At 36.0% G+C, this 13,988-nt stretch overlaps 1 protein-coding gene across 6 annotated transcripts in view; it reads left to right on the forward strand.

The window, feature by feature from the left end:
* The window catches only part of ZBTB20 (zinc finger and BTB domain containing 20), a 709,762-nt gene that overhangs the window by 249,322 nt on the left and 446,452 nt on the right, over positions 1–13,988 (forward strand). For 5 of the 6 annotated variants that reach the window (XM_040980442.1, XM_040980441.1, XM_040980439.1 and 2 more), the window contains one exon: positions 1,604–1,676. The exons of the other annotated variant lie outside the window; for it this stretch is intronic. The gene's annotated coding sequence lies outside the window, so the exon portion shown is untranslated. The remainder of the gene's footprint in view (positions 1–1,603; positions 1,677–13,988) is intronic. 6 annotated transcript variants of the gene reach the window in all.

Genomic DNA, 13,988 nt, shown 5'->3' on the forward strand with positions numbered 1-13,988 from the left:
ATACCAGTATTCAACCTAGTTACTGTTACCTTCTCATGCCTGGACAGTGAATCAATTCCTTTAACCATACCATATTGATGAATAAAACGCACTAATTGGTGATTCTGATTTAACCAGGAGGTGGGCAGTTTTTACATTTTTGAATCATTTATCAGTGATTATTGTTATTCCATATAATTTTTTAGCTCAAGTTATTTTTGTCAGTTTCTTTTATGAATGCTTTGTTGCCTTATAAGGAAATGTGTGCACTCCCATCTTTTCATTCAGTTGTCCCTGGTGACGCCTCCATAATTTCTGTCTTTACACTGGTGAATTTTTAGTCTAATTCATGCATGTGAGAAGCAGGGGAAAAGTTTAGTTAGTCAATGTTAGTGATTTTAAAAAATCGAATCCCATTCATGGGTAGATTTAGTGTGAAGCTGAGCAAGTTTGCATTTAAAATCTACTTACATCAAATAGACACGTTACTCAAAATATTCTTCCATATATTTCAAAGAAAGAAGGAAGCAGTATTCAAAGGTCTAACCTGCTGTATTTCCTGTTAATAAGTGCTGTTTCAGGGGTGATTTATGATTATGGTCTCATAAGTAGGAAGATTAAAATGCTAGTATACATTATTTTTAAAATGGGCATCAAATACCACATATCATGCTATAAATATGTGAAAGTAAATACTGTCATGCTGAAAAGAAGATAAGCATTTTATCTCAATGTTACATTTTTAAAAAATGAATTGTTTTCTGAATCCTATCATGTCAGTTCTTTGAAACTTAAAAATAGGAATGACTCTATCTGCTGTATATTTTTTTTCTGTGAAACCATTCTTATCTATGGAGTGTGTTGTTTGTAAAAGAAATAATATGGCATTTTAATAACAAATGATATAGTTATATATCCTAATGCCTGGACTCTCAATTTGAAGCTAGAAATTACATGTTTAAAAATAACCACCACAGGTTCATTTATTTGTACCAGGAGATCTGGTTCCTACACCTGTGGCTGCATGTGTCAGCATGTACAATGTGATATGAAATGGGGCACATGGAATCCATACTTCACTGCAGTGACTACTATGTTTTGCTCAGTTACCTCAGCTTCACTGCCTGCCCCCCTACCAAGACATTTATTTGAAAGTAGTAGAGCTGGCCCTTTTTTTCTAATTCTGTTTGAAGTTATAATTTTTCCTTGGCGTATGTGTTTAGATCTATAGATGTTTTACTTTATTCTCCAAATGTAAAATTTTATGCAATCTTTATGTTGTAAAATTGCTATGGAAGAGGAGGGTTTTTTTTAGGACACTTTATAGCTAAAATTCAGAAACAGTGAGATTTAGTCATATCATTTGAAGTCCTTAACATGCAGGCATATTTTGTTTTTCAAAATTGCTTTCTTTTCCTCTTTAGATTCTTTTCTTTTCATTAAAACACTACTCTTGGAAGAGCTTTATTTATTTATTTTTCCCTTAACAGGGGGTGGGAGGGGGGAGCCATGCTTGACTGATAATGCATTGCTTTGGATGGTGAAACATTATGAAAGTTTAATTTTTAATTAAATCTGAAATACCAATTATAACTGAAAGAGATTTTAACCTGTTTCTTTTCAGACTGCCTGAAGTTACACTGAAAGACCGAAATCACAGCACCTTAAAAACAAAAGATTGAGCTGCACTGTGTTGTGTAAGTTGAATCTTCCTGAACCTTCCTCTCTGTTTTTGTGGCCAATCCATTAATGGAGAAAAATATTAAAAGCACAGTCACCAGACATGAGTAAAAATGTGAATTACATGTGAATGTGAATGTCCTTGAAGGAGTACATGTTTAAATGCTTTCTTCCTTTTTTTAAAAAAAAAGAAGAAATTGTTGGACTCAATAATCAGTATTTCTTCAACTAAGAGCAATTGTGAGTTTTTTTTTCTTTTTTTGCTGGTTTGAATTTTATTTGGGAGGGTATCACACCCCGTGATCAGCACAGTAACATTCCCTGTGTTTCCAAAAAAAAAGAAAAATCTTGCTGCTTGCTTTTGTACCAATTACACTGAAGGTGAAGGAAGATTTCTCAGGGAATCAAAGTAGATTCCATTTTCCTTTGCGATGTCATTAGAAATTTTAGCCTTTGTGACAATAGAAATAGAAAGTTCATGATGACATCACAAGATTCTGTTGCCTTGAGGACTTTGGGCAAAACTCAGTGAAATGCATAATTCGCTTGTGTGCGTGTGTTTCCCATTCTGCTATGAAGCAGTCAAAATAGCACATCTTATGTCTTCCCGTGAGCTACAAGGCTGTCTCTCAGAGCCCCATTGTTCCATAAATGCATGTCAGAGTCTACCACAGTCTGGTCTACCCTTATTTAGCTGCTGTTTTGTCAATGTACTTGGAAGAACAATTAACATTTGGGATTTCAATGTCTGAATAACAGGCAGTGAATAGAACCCGAGTGTAGAAAAGATTTTGACACCCGGAGTAAGAAAACAGAAGTTTATAGTTGGTAGAGGAAAAAAGAAAAGCATTTATTGTGAAATACTACATGGAAAGTCAATCTTTTTTCTTTTTTAAATATAATTTTAGGTCAAAACATACATTTTTGGTAATGCAATCCAGAAGCTTATGACGGTTTCCTAAGTTTTGCAGTTTAATTGTTGCAAGGTCTTTCAGTAGAGGATCTTAAAGACGCTTACACTTCCCTTGTCGGGCTGCCAGAGGCAGGGTATACTGCGTCACGGCTTTCAGTGTCACAGTCTGTCCAACTGAGTGCACTAAAAGTGGTTCAGACAATCTCTTCAATTTTCACTTCGGTTCACTGCACTCTTTCATTATTGACTGTAGTTCTGGCATGTTGACTGTAGACAGTCCTGCAGTTGTTTAAATGTCTCTCTGCCTTTTGTCTGAATTCCTGTTAAGTGCATTTTTTCCTGAGGAATGATGAAGGGATAGGACAAGACCTCCTCACTGTAGGGGGGCCTGGGGAAACAGAGGGAACTTTGGCGGCTTATGTATGTTGCCAGCTGAGCGCACTGCCTGGTTGGCATAGTGAATAAATGATAGTGATTGTTACCTTTGTCATAACCACAACAGGTCAGACCCACAGATTCTAAGGTCTCTAAAAGCAAGTCATTTTTAAAAAAATTTTCACAATCCTATTTTGGCACAATAATAGATAATCATGCAATAGCTGTTATCAGTATAATTACAAATCTAAAAAACTTAATTTAGGATTTTTTATTTCAGAAAAAAAATGTTTATTGTAAGAAGTTGACTAAAGTTTTTGACAACTTTGATAAATTAAATAACGATAAAGTGATTTGCCGAAGACAAACTTGTGTTCATCTTAGGCCTCAGCCTCCCAATCTTCTGCTTCACTGGCTTAGCTCTGTGTTCCCCCAACCACAATGAGATGAACACATTCACATCATATCCTTTTTGCCTGTGAAATGGTCTTAAGTAGTTTTCCATTAGGTTGTATGTCAAATATTGCCTACATTGGCCTGAAAATTAAATTTACCCAACTCCAGGGCAGTAGAGCTCTGTCATTTCCGTATGTCTTCTTAACAAACAGTGGTCAAAAATAGAGTGGCGTAATAAGTTAATATTTACAAGAGTGACTGGGTCAAAAGATGTGACGGTTACTGGTTCCAGGGACAGGGGATTTGGGACATTATCATGAGCAGAATCTACTTTGAGTGCATAAAAAGCTGGGACCATGCTAAAAAGCGCTAAGATCACATAATTCTTTTTTATTTATATTTAAATTTTTAATTTATTTTTATTGGAAAGTTTGATATACAGAGAGAAGGAGAGATGAAGAACTTCTCTCTGCTGGCTCATTTCCCAAGTGGTTGCTATGGGCAGAGCTGAGCCGAGCCGAAGCCAGGAGTCAGACCCTTCTGGGTCTCCCATGCAGGTGCAGGCTCCCAAGGCTTTGGGCCGTCCTTGACTGCTTTCCCAGGCCACAAGCAGGGAGCTGGATGGGAAGCAGAACATCCTGAATAGGAACCAGCGCCTTTATGGGATCCCAGTGCATGCAAAATGAGGACTGTAGCCATTAGGCTACTGCGCAGGGCCCAAAACCACATAATTCTTAACACAGAACTACTTGACCTCTTCTAAGCTTATCTCCATAGTTGTTTTGCTTTGTTTTGCATAGAATTCACTGTCCCTCTTCTCTACACCACTTTCTAAAATTTATTTCCAAAAGGAATCCCTTCATTTTTATTAAATCAGCTTCTGGTGATGCAAATTAAGGCTCTCATAAAACTTGGCCTCTGAGGCAAAACTAAAATGATAGAATTTGGGTCTAGTGAATTGTGCTGTTATCATGTTGAATAACATTTAAGGACATCAAAGAAGTTTATGAAACCGCTTCACTCTTTTTTCAAGTTGAAGAAATTGAAGTGAAAGGGATTTAAGAGGAGAACATCATTAAGCACTACAGTTTAAAATGGATGGATATAAGAAATAATTTGCAATCATCTCATTTTGAAATAAGCAAATCAGGTCCAGGGTAGAGGATTTAGGATACACAGTTCATAACTGACTATCAACAAGGATCATCCTTAGGCATCCTGACCTGTGAGTAGATCCAAATGTAGACCCTGAGACTTCAATCTTCCCTAAATGGACAGGTCTGAGCAATGGTTCCTGAGGAACAAAGTACCTAGGACTCACTTGTTAAGATCTTTTGACCTGTATTCCCTGCTATCAGGTAGTCCAAAATTCATATTTAAAGAAGTGTTTTGAAATCCTTGATCATTATCAACAAAGGATTTTTCCACTCTTCCTGTACATTTTTATACAGTGCCTTTGATTGTTTATTTGGATGAGTTAATGTTCTTTTTTGATGATTTACAAGATGGACAGAAGATCATTAGAAACGTCGGTAGTTTAATTGGGCTTACAGGCATGATGAAGCCAGTAATCTGAGTAGAGCCAAAGTGACATGAATTCAGACTTCCCAAGAGTGTGGATCATGCATGGTGTCAGAATGTCACTGTAGCCAGGGGTCATTTCCATCAGAGAAAAATTGTTTCAAGTCTGATCAAATGAAAACCTTAATAATTTTAAATGAATTATTTGCCCTGATAATTTTTCATATTGCCTTTATTGAATTTTGTCATTTAGCAATACAAGCAGGCTAGAACTTTTCTATCATCACATCCAAACCTAAGTGATGAACACAGTTTAGTTTCTCCTTCAGTTTCATTTTGTTCATCTAGACCTTCCCTCTGTATATCATGAGAAAGTTCAAGTCACTGCAAAGTTAGTAGCGCTTTTTTGTGTTCCATTCACTAAGTCACAATGGTCTGCCCTTTAACAGCTTCAGGGAGGCATTAGTGTATGGAGAAGTAGGGGTGCTTGAGGATTTTGGAATGTTCTCTCTTCAAATTTCTTGCCTCTTTGTAAGCACAAATTAATACTTAGTCTCTGCTTCCTGCCACCAAAATAGATAAGCACATGAATAATATCTATGTCTTAGAGTGAAGCAATTCATTATCTGTTAAGGAAACACGTGAGTACTTCTTGTGGCCAGTGAGTTGAGAAGAATACATAAAGACAAACCTGAATGTACAGGAGGCTGGTTTTAGAAAATTTGAGTTGTAGCCTAGTGGTAAGCCTGTTGATGTATCATGAAGTCAATTCAAATAATCACCTGAATTATATCATAAAAATAAAAAAATTAGAAATACATAAGAAACAAATATTGATCAAGTAAATAATAAAAGAATAATTAATATTTACCTAAAAAGTTAATTATATACTTTTAGAGACTGGATCATAAGATAAATACATTTCTTACTAGGAATTATGACCCCAAAATACTAAAATAGCTGCTCAACTCATGTAATCCTAATTGACAGTATTATTTTCTTGCTTATGTTAGATGAGAAAGTAGTGGAATTAAGCAATTTATCCTAAATCAACCAAGGGGCAAATGATAAAGAAAGGATATGGTTATGTTGATCAATCTCCACAATAATTTGTTTTGACTACAATTCTTTTGGTATTGATAATTCACACATTTGTGTCTCTAGTATTGGTATCTCTCCAACACTATAGTCTTATATCTCTGCCGACTTTACTTAAATCAACAACTGAAAAATCACATTAGTTTCTGAGAATCAGTATCTAAAAGTTATGTTTACCATCCCAGTTAGCAGTCATCTTGCTCTTAACTACCCTGACTTTCTTTGTTCCCCAATTCTCCAAGACGTTCTCACTCAAAATCTGTCATCGTCATTTATTTCTTTTCCTTGATGTCAGTGAGTGACCTGGTCTTAGTAATTTTCATTTTATCCTTCTGCACTAATCAGTCTTTCACTTATCTTTCCTTAAAAATATCTCTGAATTGCAAGAGGCAGAAGGCAGTGAGATAAGTTCATCACAAAGATTGCTGCTCCATTAACCCCTGCAGCAAGAGCACTAAGACTGTGCTAACTCTTCTTCAGACAAAAGTTTCAGTAATTCTATATTGACTATCAGTTTCCAGTTAATATCTATGAATTCTAAAAATCTGGCTCTACCCCCTTCTGAATTCATCATTACCTTCTTTGTTTTATACAACATTAACTAAGATCTCATTCACTCATTCATCTTTATTCTGTTTCTACCATCTGTCATGTTCATAATTCTCTTTTTTCCATATGTACATCCAACTCATTGTACTACATCTACTTCAAGTGCTCTCAGTTTCATGAACATTTTGCTCTTCATCCTAGTCAAAAAGAATTCATTCTCCTCTGCTTGGAAAACTTGCTTAGCACCTATAGTGGCGCTACTGACAACTTGATTTTCAGCTTCTAGCTTTGAAAACAATGAGGAAATAAATTTCTATTATTTTAAGCCTATAAATTCATGATAATTTGATACAACAATCCTAAGACACTGATACATCAATTATCAATATGTTTTTCAATCATAGATTCCTTTCTGTATCTTATAATTTTGTGTACATGTCTTACTTAATAAAAAAAATGTTTTCGGTGCTAGCATTGTGGCATCGTGGGTAAAGCCACAGCCTACAACCCTATCATCTCATATGGGGGTTAATACCAATGCAGCTACCTGATAATGGCCTAGCAAAAGTAACTGAGGAAGTTTCAAGATCTTGAGCTTGTACTATCCATGTGAGAAACATGGATGAAGTTGTTGGCTCCTGGTTTCAGCTTGGCCCAATCCTTCCTGTTGTAGCCATTTGGGTAGTGAACTAGTGGATGAAAGATCTTTGTCTCTTTCTCTCTCTCTGTATACTCTGGCTTTCAAATAAGTAACTAAATCTCCATAGGTAAATAAATTTTAAGGATAGAATACAAATTTAGTATTTCAAGGCCACTGGAATTTACCACAATTGAATAATTAATTCATTATTGAATTGTGTTTAATATTGGGAATCTAGAAATGATCTATTAGCCTCGCTGTGGAATTATCAGTCTTCCAGGGGAATCACATATTAAATAATTACACAGGTAATTACAAAATTAGAAGTTGTAGTCCATACAAAAAGCTATATCCTACAAACATCAATGAATCATTGAGATTTATTATAATATTCATTGGGAGCTCAGAAGACAATTCTTCAGGTGTCACTGAAGCTAAGAGCTGAAGGTCAGGAAGAATCAAGTGAGTGAAAAATGAGGGATGAGGATAGAAACATTGGAGGGAAGGAAGCTGTGTTTCAAGAAAAAGTCTTGGGAACAACCTTTGTATATTGAGAAAGCAAAATGTTTCCAGTGTGGCTAAAGCAAAGAGCAAAGACGAAGAGTGAATGAAGATAATCTCACAAAAGTAGCAGCATGAGGACAATGAGTTTTATCCTGAATATACTGGGAAAGTACATAGCAATGTCCAGTCATGTAGTAATTGAAGGATAGCTCAGGAATAGAGAGCCAGGCCTGAATAATTCAGAGGTAAAGAGCATGCACAACTTCATGAAATGCATACATTTTGAATTTTTACAGAAGAGTGAATTCTAAGTTTAAAAAGAACTTGGATTTCTGAAATTGAAATGTAATAGTTCAGTCATGTTTGCATTCTGCATGAGGATAATAGATCTCTCACAAACTTCTCAGATAAGCTTGTTTGTTTCACTTCCTTTCTGGTTAATATTTACTAAAATTCTGTTGTTGGTTAATGGAGCTTTTACTTTTGCTTATTCTTAAGGGCTTGTGGTGTAAATAGTAATACACACCAAAAATGTGTTTTGCTGCTAGAATGTTTTTCTTACTGTTAAGCCTTAATCTCATTTTTAATTGTGATGTATTTCATCATGTGCAGTGACCAAGGGCCTAGAAGGCATGCAAAGTCTTGAAAATGAATCTTCATTATCCTTATTATTAGTACCTACATCATTACTGAATTCCTAGATTGAAGAACAATCCAGACTGTTTTAAAGTATGATGTATTAATATCCTGGAATGCCACTAAGCCAGAACAGAGATATTGGTTTGCATGAAAAGTGATGGAAATTAAGCTCCTTTAGCAATTAAAGAAGAAATAGTGTAGAGGGAATGTGAAAATTAAACCATAGAGAAGTCAGTTGAGCTCTACATATATGAGGATTTATCTACTGAAACTCAGTAAAAAAGACACTGAAATAAAAAAAATATTGTGGTGGTAGAGGATGTTACAAATTATTTACTCCAGCTGCTCATTTTGGATATGAACAGGATTGAGGGCTTGGGTTTGTATCCAAGTCATGTGGTTACATTGCTAGTGGCAAGGCTGGGGCTGTGACTCAGTTCTCAGAAGGTAAATTGCCAAAGCCAAAGCAGCTACTAGGTGATAGAAGCCACTATCATAACTCTTCCAAGGTCTTGGATGGGAAAAGGAATACTAAGTTTAAATGAGTCTACGCATAAGCCATAATTAATAAAAAATAAAAATAAAAAACTGAACAATACATACTACACACAATCTGTTTACTTAATATACCAGATGCTTTATAAAAGTTGTCTCTAATCCTTGCTACCCACACTCAGCAACTGCTCAGCAAAGTAAAAATCATTTCCATTTTATAATGAAATAACTGATCCTCAGAAAGATTAACTCACATCTAAGATTGCAAAAGGAGTTAATATTGCTACCAGCATTACTGATTCAAACTCTTTGCAGTCCTCTGGTTGGTGTTTTAAACTACTGCATTTTCGTATCACTTTAGCTCATCTGGGCATGGAGGTCATTAGTTCTTTAGTAACCCAAATGTCTGAAGAAGTGGAAAAAGATAGGGAGATAAGAAAGAAAGTACACTCACCAGATGCCTTCTCTTCTAAAAGCTTCATACCTTTCCTTCCATGACATTGCCTCCAGATAAATGGCCCTTATCCTTATTTTACACTTTAAGAAATTGAGGCTCGCTTTGATCAAGTTCTCCAAGCATTTTAATAAAATCTGGAGTCAGTGTTTGAATGTTGACCTGTTTGTCCAATCCAATCACTTCCTCCTTTTATAGACCTATCTCTGACTGCTCTTTTAGTGAATACTAGTTAGTTTTGTAGAGTCCATTCACCTCAGCTCATCTGGTAAAGTAGAATTATAATCCAGGCTCTCATGGACTTCCTAAGAAAAACTAGAATAATATCCAAAAGGCTTCTTTTACAATTTTCACCATCTTCACTGGAAATAAATATAATGTCCTCTGAATGTTTCTTCTTTGTCCTGTTTGATACATGGAGAAGTAGAAATCCTGGTTTTTCATCTGTGCATCATCTTGATTCACAGTGCATCTTAGTGCCCAACAGATAAATGAGATCCCTATTCTAGATTACACTTCAAAATATCTTTAAAAATAATGAGGGGCCCGGTGTGGTGGCCTAGCGACTAAACTCCTTATTTTGAATATGCCCGGATCTTATATGGCCACCAGTTTTAATACCGGCAGCTCGACTTCCCATCCAACTCCCTGCTTGTGGCCTGGAAAAGCAGTCAAGGACAGCCCAAAACCTTGGGACCCTGCACCTGCGTGGGAGACCTGGAAGAGGCTCCTGGCTCCTGGCTTCAGATTAGTTCAGCTCTGGCCATTGCGGACACTTGGGGAGTGAAACATCGGATGGGAACTCTTCCTCTCTGTGTCTCCTCCTCTGTATATCTGACTTTGTAATAAAAAAGATCTTAAAAAAAATTGAATGAGAAGTAATTTTGTTTATTTGCATAATAGGAAAGAAGTTAAACAATTTCAAATGATGTATTTGAGACAGACATATAGAGAGAATACCATACACTATTTCACTCCCCTAAATGCCCACAACATCGGCACCAAACTAAAGCCAGAAAATGGGGACTGAATCCAGGTCTCCATTAGGGAGGAAGGTGCTGGATTACTTGGGCCATCACTGTGAATTTGCAGGGTCTGCATTGGCTGGAAGCTTGGAAGCTGTAGTCAGGAACCAGAGCCAGGCACAAAGCCTAGGTACTCCAGCAGGGATGCAAGTTAACAATTGTCTTGATAGGCTGAATGTCCACACCTCAGATATTTTATAGTTGGAGTGTCCTCCTCAAGACTCACTTAGATGAATTTGACAGCTTGATGAGAGGTAAAAGTCTATTCAAATCCTCGACCTTTGTACTTTCATAAAATGAAAAACTGAAAAGTCAAGCATGTTGATGAATCATGAGAATGGTTTTCTTATAATCAAGGAGAACAGCAAAAGTCAGTCTTTCATAAAAACAACAGAGAGGCAGCAATGGTGATGGGGTTTAAAACATGCTAATAACAGGTCCATCTAGATGCAAGTGCGTTGCTGACTTTCCTTCTATTGTCAAATTCAGCAGCATTGTATATAGATATTCTCATATTTTCTGTTATTGGCACACTTGAGCAATTGGTGTTAAACCAAATGTCACTGTAACATATTATGAATCTGGGAATGGGATGTCAACTGTGAATATGCTTCACGACATTACATCAGGGTGAATGGAAGCAGAGCTATTTGTTGTGATTCTGCGATTGTGTCACCTTTTTTGGGGGGGTGGGGGGGAGTTTGACTTCCAAGCCAATCTATAACAAAGTCCTGAGCAGACCATTCAGATCTGTGCAGTTAATTCAGTTAACAACCTCCTTTCTGTTTAGCAGAAGGGACTTTGTCCTTTGGCACAAACTTAGTCTTTGCAACATGTTGCTGGTTGCCCTAAATAAGAAAGCACATTAATATGTCTTTTGAATCACTGAGTCTTTTCAGGAGAAAAGAAGAAACAAAACAAAACATGTTTTCCACAGTTTTTGTAATATTTTTCTAAAAATCTAGTTCTGGTTCAACATTTTGTTCTCCAAGGAATTTTTAATAAAGGAAAAACTTTTGTTAGACAAACTACTTATCTGAACTGCTCAAGATTGATGAGGGGCGAGCAACAAGGTTCCTTGATTCCTTGAAACAACAAATTTCCAAGGAGTTAGACATAAGTTTCTCGAGAAGAATAATGAGTGTTATTCTTCAAGTTTCTGCACACTGGCTCTTAGTGCACCCCTTTATGGATTCCAAAAGACGATTTGAGAGCACCATTCTCTGTGTGCCTACCAGGAAGACCAAGGTCATGAGGCACGGAATGAAGCTAAGTCTCACCAAGGGATAGTCACTACCAGAAGATTTAGATTTTTGACAAGGTTTTCATTTGTATATAAATGACTAACTTAGCCCAGTTAAATCAGCTAGAGTTCTGTTACTATTTTATAGAAATTCTTTGTTTATGTTATTTGTACTTTGTAGAACTTTGTTCAATAGCCAATAATTAATAGATGTGTAGTTGTAGTGATACTATTTCTGTAAGTATTTTGTTCTTTTATCTATAGCTTAAGGCTGTCAGGAACAGCCATGAAACTGGACTCTATCTGGGTACCTCACATCCTTGTTAGCCTCTTGAAGCACTTGTGACATGTGACAAGTCCAGATAGACTGTGGCTACTCAGTATGTTAACCCAGATGCAGCTCATCTGGAAGGAAAACTTCTTGGTGATGTTTTTTTGTCCGCATGCCCTTTTAATGGATAGTGAGCAGGTTTGCATGAATAACCGTTGTTGCTGAATAAGAATTGATTCTATCAAGTTATATGAGACTGATTGATGATATAATACTATATGTATTATCATGACAGTTATCATTACAGAGGCAGCAGTAAAATAAAAAGAAATTTGGGGCTCAGTATTTGGACATTTGCCTTAGGCGTCGTCAAACAGTATTGTCTTGAGATCATCTTCTTTTTACCTTTAGGGGAAACTTATCTTCTATCTTGCAGATATATTATATGAAGAAGTCAGATGATACGCACACAATATTTAGAGTTTCATAGAACCAGAATAGCTAATAAATATCATCTATAACAGTATAAGTATTAGAAAAATAAAGTACTTTAAGGTCTCAGGAGTACAATGCTTTATCTGAGCTCTTTGAGGTTGGAAATTAGTTTGCTTTTGAGTTGCCATATAGAGAAGTGCTCTATTGCTTCTGTTTCCTTGATATATTGGAAATCAAGATGAAACATGGGTTGCCAGCATTGCTTTGCTTTTGTTAATGTTTAGTTTTTCTTTATTTTCATTTCCTGAAAATTGTTACGTGAGAGTCTCCCCTGCTTTACTCCCCATATGCCCCAAACAGCGAAGGTTTGGTCGTGCTGATGCCAGGAAACTAGAATTCCATCTGAGTCTGTCATGAGTAGCAAGAAACCAGATATTTGAACCATCTTCTGATGCTTTCCCAAGATTCTTGAGTAGGAAGTTGGATGGAAATCAAAGCAGCCAGGGCTTAGTTCAGGCACTCTGAAATGGGATGCTGGTGTCCCAGGCAGCACGAGTGCCACAATACCCACTCCATATTTAAAAGCATTTGTTACAGTAAGTTCCTGGGGAAGCTTCTTTCAATTTAATAAAAGGAATTAACTTTATTTTCCAAATTGGACTGTTAACTTTGTTGAAGCAAACAACCTGGAATACCTTACAAAAATTTTCTCAGGCACTGAAACTGCCATTCAGATAGGTCTTTAGCGCATGTTGAACATGCTGTGTAAAAGTTCAGTTAAAGTTGTGCTTAATTTGCAAAGAAAAAGTATATTCCTTTTTAAAATTTGACTATATGCCTTATCACTACATCCATGGTATTGAACATAATGCAGCATCAGAGGAACAACTAATTGTATCTATAGTTGTTGACCTGAAAAAATAATAACTTATTAAACAGAACAACAATATTCAGGTCAGTGAGTATTTATGGATAAATATGTTATATATTTTTATATATAATTTATAGAGAATTTATAGAGAAAATTATATTCTTGACATTGGTCATCTCATCCATGATTAACAATGAAAAAGGACTCAGTGAAAATTATCAAGTTCTACTTTAAACATGTTTTATTGTTTCCCTAGTTACAATGGACATGTAATACTAAAAATATGCAAATGAGTAAAACATTTTTTTATTACCACTGTTTTATTCCTTGGAAGAAGAAGCTGAGGAAATTAATCAGCACACAGAAGTTGTAATTTCATCTGGATTGTCTCAGCTTCCTTTAGTCAAAGTAAAATGCCTTCTCTGAATAGATGTATTATTTGTTCAAAAGTATTTCGTTATGTCTAGGGGTCTAGGGCAGTACCATTTCTTACTAATAGTTATGTGCACATGAAAAGCTCTTGCATGATGATGGGTCACACATGAAATATGCAAAAAGATAAATAACTGAGCAAGCAATTATTAAAAGTAATTTGATAGTTTGTTTTCTGCACCTGCATAATCCATACAATGTGTAAGAAAACTCTAAAAATTCTCTTGTTTTCTCCTTTCTTGCATCCACACATTAGCTTTCCATTATAGCAGCACCCAATGTTTCTCACACTTTCATCTCACATTCTTCTTTAAGACTTCTCACTAACCCTTCTCAGGCTGGATTAATTAATTTTTCTTCTCACTTGCATTCTTCTTGCTGAATCAATCTTATTCTCTTTCTGTTTTAAAACTCACTAGACTTGTTGACTTCAACTATTTCTGTTATTCACTGAAAAAAGGAAAGAAA

The sequence above is a fragment of the Ochotona curzoniae genome, unplaced genomic scaffold (genome assembly GCF_017591425.1).
Source record: "Ochotona curzoniae isolate NIBS_2020 unplaced genomic scaffold, NIBS_Ocur_1.0 contig_3498, whole genome shotgun sequence".
Classification (NCBI taxonomy): Eukaryota; Metazoa; Chordata; class Mammalia; order Lagomorpha; family Ochotonidae; genus Ochotona; species Ochotona curzoniae.